Source organism: Myotis brandtii, unplaced genomic scaffold (assembly GCF_000412655.1).
Source record: "Myotis brandtii unplaced genomic scaffold, ASM41265v1 scaffold499, whole genome shotgun sequence".
NCBI classification, from domain to species: Eukaryota; Metazoa; Chordata; class Mammalia; order Chiroptera; family Vespertilionidae; genus Myotis; species Myotis brandtii.
In genome coordinates this window covers 2,297,712-2,304,468 of record NW_005369027.1, presented here as the reverse complement: position 1 = coordinate 2,304,468, position 6,757 = coordinate 2,297,712, and the positions used below count along the sequence as shown (strand labels likewise).

At 47.7% G+C, this 6,757-nt stretch overlaps 1 protein-coding gene across 1 annotated transcript in view; it reads right to left on the bottom strand.

The window, feature by feature from the left end:
* The window catches only part of STOX1 (storkhead box 1), a 47,115-nt gene extending 40,555 nt beyond the window's left edge, over positions 1-6,560 (bottom strand). Inside the window, exon 1 of the mRNA XM_005876808.2 lies at positions 6,525-6,560. The gene's annotated coding sequence lies outside the window, so the exon portion shown is untranslated. The remainder of the gene's footprint in view (positions 1-6,524) is intronic.
* Positions 6,561-6,757: the final 197 nt, after the last annotated feature.

The window sequence follows — 6,757 nt, the reverse complement described above, 5'->3', positions numbered from 1 at the left end:
GGGATGTGCCCACAACCAAGGTACATGCCCTTGACCGGAATCGAACCTGGGACCTTTCAGTCCGCAGGCCAATGCTCTATCCACTGAGCCAAACTGGTCAGGGTCCAGCTGGATTATTTTTTAAGAAACTGATAAGCTAATTCTAAAATGTATATGGAAAAACAGAGAACCTAGAGTAACCAAAACAACTTTTAGGAAGAACAAAGTTGGAAGACTCACAATATTTAATTTCAAGTCTTACTATAAAGTAAAACAGATAGTACAGTATTGGTGAAAGGACAGACTCTAGATCAATGGAGACAGATCTTGACACAGTCAACTGATTTTCAACCAAGTTGCAAAGGCAATTCAGTGAGAAAGGCTAGTCTTTTTAACAAACTGTCCTTGAACAATTAGACACACATATGAAAAAAATATAAAAAATGAGCTTTAGCCCTAGCCAATTTGGCTCAGTGGATAGAGCATCAGCCTGAAGGGTCCCAGGTTCGATTACAGTCAAGGGCATATGCCTGGGTTGCGCGCTCTATCTCCAGTGGGGGGCATACAGGAGGCTGCCAATCAATTATCTCTCTCATCATTGATGTTTCTATTTCTCTCTCTCTCTCTCCCTTCCTCTATGAAATCACTAAAAATATATATTTTTTAAAACACACAAGATGCCTGACTGGTGTGGTTCAGTGGTTGAGCATTGACCCATGAACCAAGGTTACCAGTTTGCTTCCCAGTCAGGGCACATGCCCGGGTTGGGGCTCAATCTCCAGTAGGGAGCGTGCGGGAGGCAGCCGATCAATGTTTCTCTCTCGGCAATGTTTCTATCTCTCTCTTCCTCTCTCTTTCTCTCTCTCTAAAAATCAACAAAAATATATTTAAAATAAATAAATGAATAAATAAATAAAACTACAAGATGCTACCAGAATAGCTAAAATTATAAAGACTGAAAATGTCAAATTTTGGCAAACATGTGCAGCAACCAGAACTCTCTCACTTTGTTGGTAGGAATGTAAAATGGTACAACCACTCTGGGAAAAGTTTTCATAAAACTAAACATAATCAGTGAGTTAGCAATTCCTCTCCTAGATAAGAACTCAGAAAAATAGAAGCATAAAAAAAAAACTTGTACATAAATATTATTCACAGGAGCTTTTATAATACTTTAGTTTCCTCATCTGAAAACTACCAATCTAGTCAACACTCTTAATTATAAACTGCATTATAAATAGTGGAATTATAAACAGTGGAATTGCTGATATATATATTATTATTATTATAGAAGTGGCTTGCTCTGGATCACACTATAAAACTGCCTGATCGCCCCTAACCGCCTCTGCCTGCCAGCCTGATCGCCACCTAACTGCTCCCCTGCCAGCCTGATCACCCCCTAACTACTCTCCCCTGCTGGCCTGATCACCCCCTAACTGCTCTCCCCTGCTGACCTGACAGACCCCTAACTGCTCTCCCTTGCTGGCCTAATTGCCCCCTAACTGCTCTCCCCTGCCGACCTGATCACCCTAGGAGCAAGAGGAGACTTTCTGGGACAATGATAATGTTCTAAATCCTATTAGGAGTTTGGGTTACAATTATTTATTTATGTACTAGAGGCCCGGTGCATGAAATTCGTGCATGGAGGGGGGGGTCCCTCAGCCCAGCCTGCACCCTCTCACAATCCGGGACCTCTGGCTCCTAACCACCTCCTAACCACTCCCCTGCCTGCCTGCCTGATCGCCCCTAACCGCCTCTGCCTGCCAGCCTGATCGCCACCTAACTGCTCCCCTGCCAGCCTGATCACCCCCTAACTACTCTCCCCTGCTGGCCTGATCACCCCCTAACTGCTCTCCCCTGCTGACCTGACAGACCCCTAACTGCTCTCCCTTGCTGGCCTAATTGCCCCCTAACTGCTCTCCCCTGCCGACCTGATCACCCTCTAACTGCTTGCTCCCCCACGCTGGCCTGATCTCACCCCTAACTGGTTGCTCCCCTGCCGGCCTGATCACCCCTAACTGCTTGCTCCCCTGTCAACCTGACCGCCCCTAACTGCTTGCTCCCCTGCTGGCCTGATCACCCCTAACCGCCTCTGCCTCGGCCCCCGCCACCGTGGCTTTGTTTAGAAGGAAGGCAGGATGACTGGAAGATGTCTAGTCGACCCGGTCTAATTAGCATAGTACCCTTTTATTAGTATAGACTAGAGGACCGATGTATGAAATTTGTGCAAGGGGCTTGGCCCTCGCAGCCCCAGCTGCCTCAGCCGGCCCTTGCAGCCCTGGCCAGCCCTCACAGCCCCGGCTTTGTCCAGATAGTCATCCAGAATGTCGTCTAGATGGTTGTTCTGCTGTTCGGTCTAATTAGCATATTAGCTCTTTATTATATAGGATATATAGAATAGAATAAGAGCTCTACCCTACAGGGTTACTCTAGGTCAGTGATGGCGAACCTTTTGAGCTCGGCATGTCAGCATTTTGAAAAACTCTAACTTAACTCTGGTGCCATGTCACATATAGAAATTTTTTGATATTTGCAACCATAGTAAAACAAAGACTTATATTTTTGATATTTATTTTATATATTTAAATGTCATTTAACAAAGAAAAATCAACCAAAAAAATTAGTTCGTGTGTCACCTCTGACACGCGTGTCATAGGTTCGCCATCACTGCCCTAGGATGTGGGTGAGGAAAAATTCCATTAGCTAGCCCTAGCCAGTTTTGCTCAATGGATAGAGCATCAGCCTGCAGACTGAAAGGCCCCGGGTTCAATTCCAGTCAAAGGCACGTACCTCAGTTGCAGGCTCGATCCCTGGCCCTGGTTGGTGCACATACAGGAGGCAACCAATTGATGTGTCTCTCTCACATCAATGTTTCTCTCTGTGTGTCTCTCCCCTCTCTTCCACTCTCTCTAAAAATCAATGGAAAGATATCCTCAGGTAAAGATTAACAAAACAAACAAAAATTCCATTGGCCACTAAAACCTACAAGATGCCCTACTACCATTCAAAGCGGGACCTCATAAGCAAGACAGAAGAGGAGCTGGACCACTCTCTCTCCTCACCATCTCTACACACTTCCCTAAGCCATTCCCTAAGTCACAGAATAAGTCAGACAACATTTAAGACGTTTGCCCAACTCTTGTACAATCAGGCACCCATACCCTTGAGCTGTTTCTCTCCCACACCAGATCGCAGACTAGATTCTGCAATCAGTCATTTACACCTAGCATAAATTAGTGACTGGCCTCTAGTCTTCAAAGGCACTTGCAATTTTACCTTAATATCTCTGTGTGCTCAGAAATGTTTCAGGAAGCAGGGAGAAGGGTCGTGAGGGGAGGTGGGAAGATTCTCACATTAGCTGCCCTTCACCAGCCTGACCTGCCAGATCTGTATTTACCCACTCCCCAAGCACACACCAGGGAACTCTGGCCCAACTCAATCAGAGGCAGAACCCGCCCACACAGGTCACTGTGGGATGGAGAAGACTGTGAACCTAGCCTCCCACTCAACTATCCCTCTGGAACTGAATATGGAGGAAACAAACAGTCCATGAAAGATATATCGAAACACCTAGAACAGTATCTGGCACATGAGTGAATGAATGAAGCAAATGTTGTAAAATAGCCACAGACATTCTCATTCAATGATGGGATTAAAATGTGGATACCTTAGCTATAAATGTCAGGAGAAGGGAACAAACTTGTTTGGCCAAGTGGCCTTCCCCCTCCTTACCCCAGGAAGCCGTCATTAATCTTTCATCTACCTGGTAGGTGTGGACCCGGAGTAACAATTGATTCACCCAAACAAATCCGGGTGTCCTCCACCCCTACCACCTGTGGTTCAGCTAGGTAAACAGATGTCTTCCTCCAGCTCTCGGCTCACCCCTCTCATCTGCTAATGTCATTTGCTAATTTAAAAGAAAGAAATGAAAGAAGAAAACACGTGAGGAGTAGTTTGTTAAAGATCCTATGCTGTACACCGGAAACTAATATAAAATAATACTGAATGTCAACTGTAATTGAAAAATAAAATTTTAAAAATATACATCCTATGTCCCTCTGTCTAGGGAAATGCCCTCAGCCTGGGAAATACCTTCTAATCAGAGGGAAGCCGAGGTAGAGAAAGTGAAGGGGGGAGGGAAAGAAAGGGCACAAAACATGGATAAAACAAACCCCTTCAGGCCTTAACTTCGGGTCTGCATCTGGGGCTCAGGTCACCTCTGCCTGCTTGGCAAGGCACTCAGTCATCATTTCTTATGAGACCCCGTAAGTCCCAGGTCCAAAAGCCCAGGAGGATTCAGGGGAGCACAGTGAGTTTACAAAGCTCATGGCCTTACCTCTTTCCCTGCCAGCTGGCTGGCAATATTCCCTAGGCCCAAATACTTTTATGTAGGAGAAGTGAGCCTTAAAAACAAACAAACAGCCCTAACTGGTTTGGCTCAGTGGATAGAGCGTCGGCCTGGGGACTGAAGGGTCCCGGATTTAATTTCGGTCAAGGGCACATGCCCGGGTTGCCAGCTTGATCTCCAGTGGCGGGCATGCAGGAGGCAAGGTGGTCAATGATTCTCTCTCATCATTGATGTTTCTATCTCTCTCTCCCTCTCCCTTCCTCTCTGAAATCAATAAAAATATATTAAAAAAAAAAAAACTACAGCAAAGAGACCAAACTGATCTAACCAAATTGGTCCTTTGTATCTTATTCTAGTTCTGCTGGTTCCCACAAAGTAACAAGTACGGTGTGAAACCCCCAGTAGTGCACTGCTGCGCTTCCCTTGACTCCCGGAAGTCCATTTTAGCCTCTGGAAGCCAATGCTGCCAGATTCAGGAAAGCAAGCCAACTGCAACCCCCAGCTCCTGTGGGGCAAGGCAGCTCCCCCTGCCTTCACCACCTTCCGTGACTCTGAGGTGGCCCAAGGCTTGCCTTCATGCCTCCTCTCCTCTGACCTGACCCAAGGACCCAAAGTTAGATTCTATTCAAACAACCTTCCCCCATATGAATCCACTGACTGGCATTAAATAAGATCTTTCCCCATTTGCCGCCTCAAAATGTCCCAAAAGGTGGTTTTGTACAAATTCCAGCTAAATGTCTTCATTCTTATCAGGATTCTATTAAAAACCTCAACATCATTTCTGCCAAGAGACCCAAGTCAGGAATGATGGCCCAGTGTAAAGACCACTGCATTGCACTCTCCCTAGAACACAGTGTCCACTGCGTCCTAAGTGATGCAATGAGGCAGCATGCCTCGTGGTGGAGAATCAGAGCACCTGGTGATGTGTTCACTTTGTCCACTGCATCTTTCAGATGGCAGCTAACCCGGGCCGGCCCAGGAACCAGCATTCACCACTGCTCGCTGGACCCCCGGTAGTAAGCATCTTGGCTGCCTCTGGCTTAGCACAAGCCCTCTCTATTTCACCCTCAGGTCTAGACCCCGACTCCACCCACCCCCTTTCTGCAATAGGCTCTATGCTCACCCTTCAAAAGGGGGTGGGGGAACCAGAGAATGCAACCGCTAATTCAAACCAGAAAAACCCAGGACACAGAACTGAAAAGGGTTTTTCATCCACCCTTCCCCTGTGAGAATTTCGGCTTTCAGAGCCAAAAACCTATTTTCTTCACTCACTCCTGCAAGTAAAAGGAGATGAAATGCGTGTATGTAGCTTTGCAAATGAGCTCTTTTTTGCTCTTAAGGGAAGAAAAAGGGTGTGTGTGTGTGTGTGTGTGTGTGTGTGTGTGTGGAGGGGGGGGTACCAGACAGAATGGTAATGCATGGAGGTGACAAGCCAAGGTTTAACCTCACTGACCTGGGATGCAGAGACATCATCTCTGACAGGTGATGCACAATATCAAGTGCCTCTTGCTATCCCATTTCTTTACCCCTGGGGACTAAAACACATGTTTTTTATTTGCTGCTCCTCCTCTGAGGAGGATTTATGGACTGAGACAGAGCGGGGTTCCTTGGTATGAGTCAAAATCCAGGGCTGGAACAACTGGTGACTTGTCAACAGCACACCATCAAATCGCCGTCACAACCCCACATAAATGCAGACAGACAGAACCAGGCTGTTACCGGGAGCTGACAGCCCCCCTGAGTGTAGTGGCCGGTGCCAGAGAACACTCACTCCGCGCTGCAGTGGTTTAGTTTCTCAAATGAGAAACTATGTCACACAGGCAAAAGCTGCTGCCTGTCTTCAAACAAACGGGCTCTCTGAAAAGGCTGGAAAGGAGGGATTCTATTTAGCCGACGGGATGTGTCCACAGCGCCATTTGTCCTTTCTTTTACCCAAGCAGTTAACGACCCCAAACCTTCCGCGAGGCCCTGATCCAACATCACCACACCACCCAATACAGCAGAATACGAAAACCACACACTGCTCCAAGTCTGCAATTGAAAAAATAAATAAAAGCAGCCGGTTCAGAACCGGTAGATTCTGGCCAACCCTTAGGGCTCCCCTTCTAAGCGCCCCCATGGAGCAGAGACAGAGGCCCCTATCTCCTGACCAACCCTCTGGCCCCCGAGCACAAAGCCTGTCTCCCCAAAGCATCACTTTTCTAAGTAGAAAGTTCCTTCGGCCAGGAACCTGCGCGCTCCACTGGCTGGAAGACTTGAGCAATGGAGGCCTCCTGGAGTTGGCCCGGCGTGTCCTGGGGGCTGGGACCGCTCGGGGCGTCAGGGTCCCAGCTGGAGGGAATGCTCGGAGGAGAGCCCTCCTCCAGCCACCGGCCTGTTTTCTCACCCCCTCATCCGCCCCGCCGCCGCCCCCTCCAAGTGAGCCGGGGG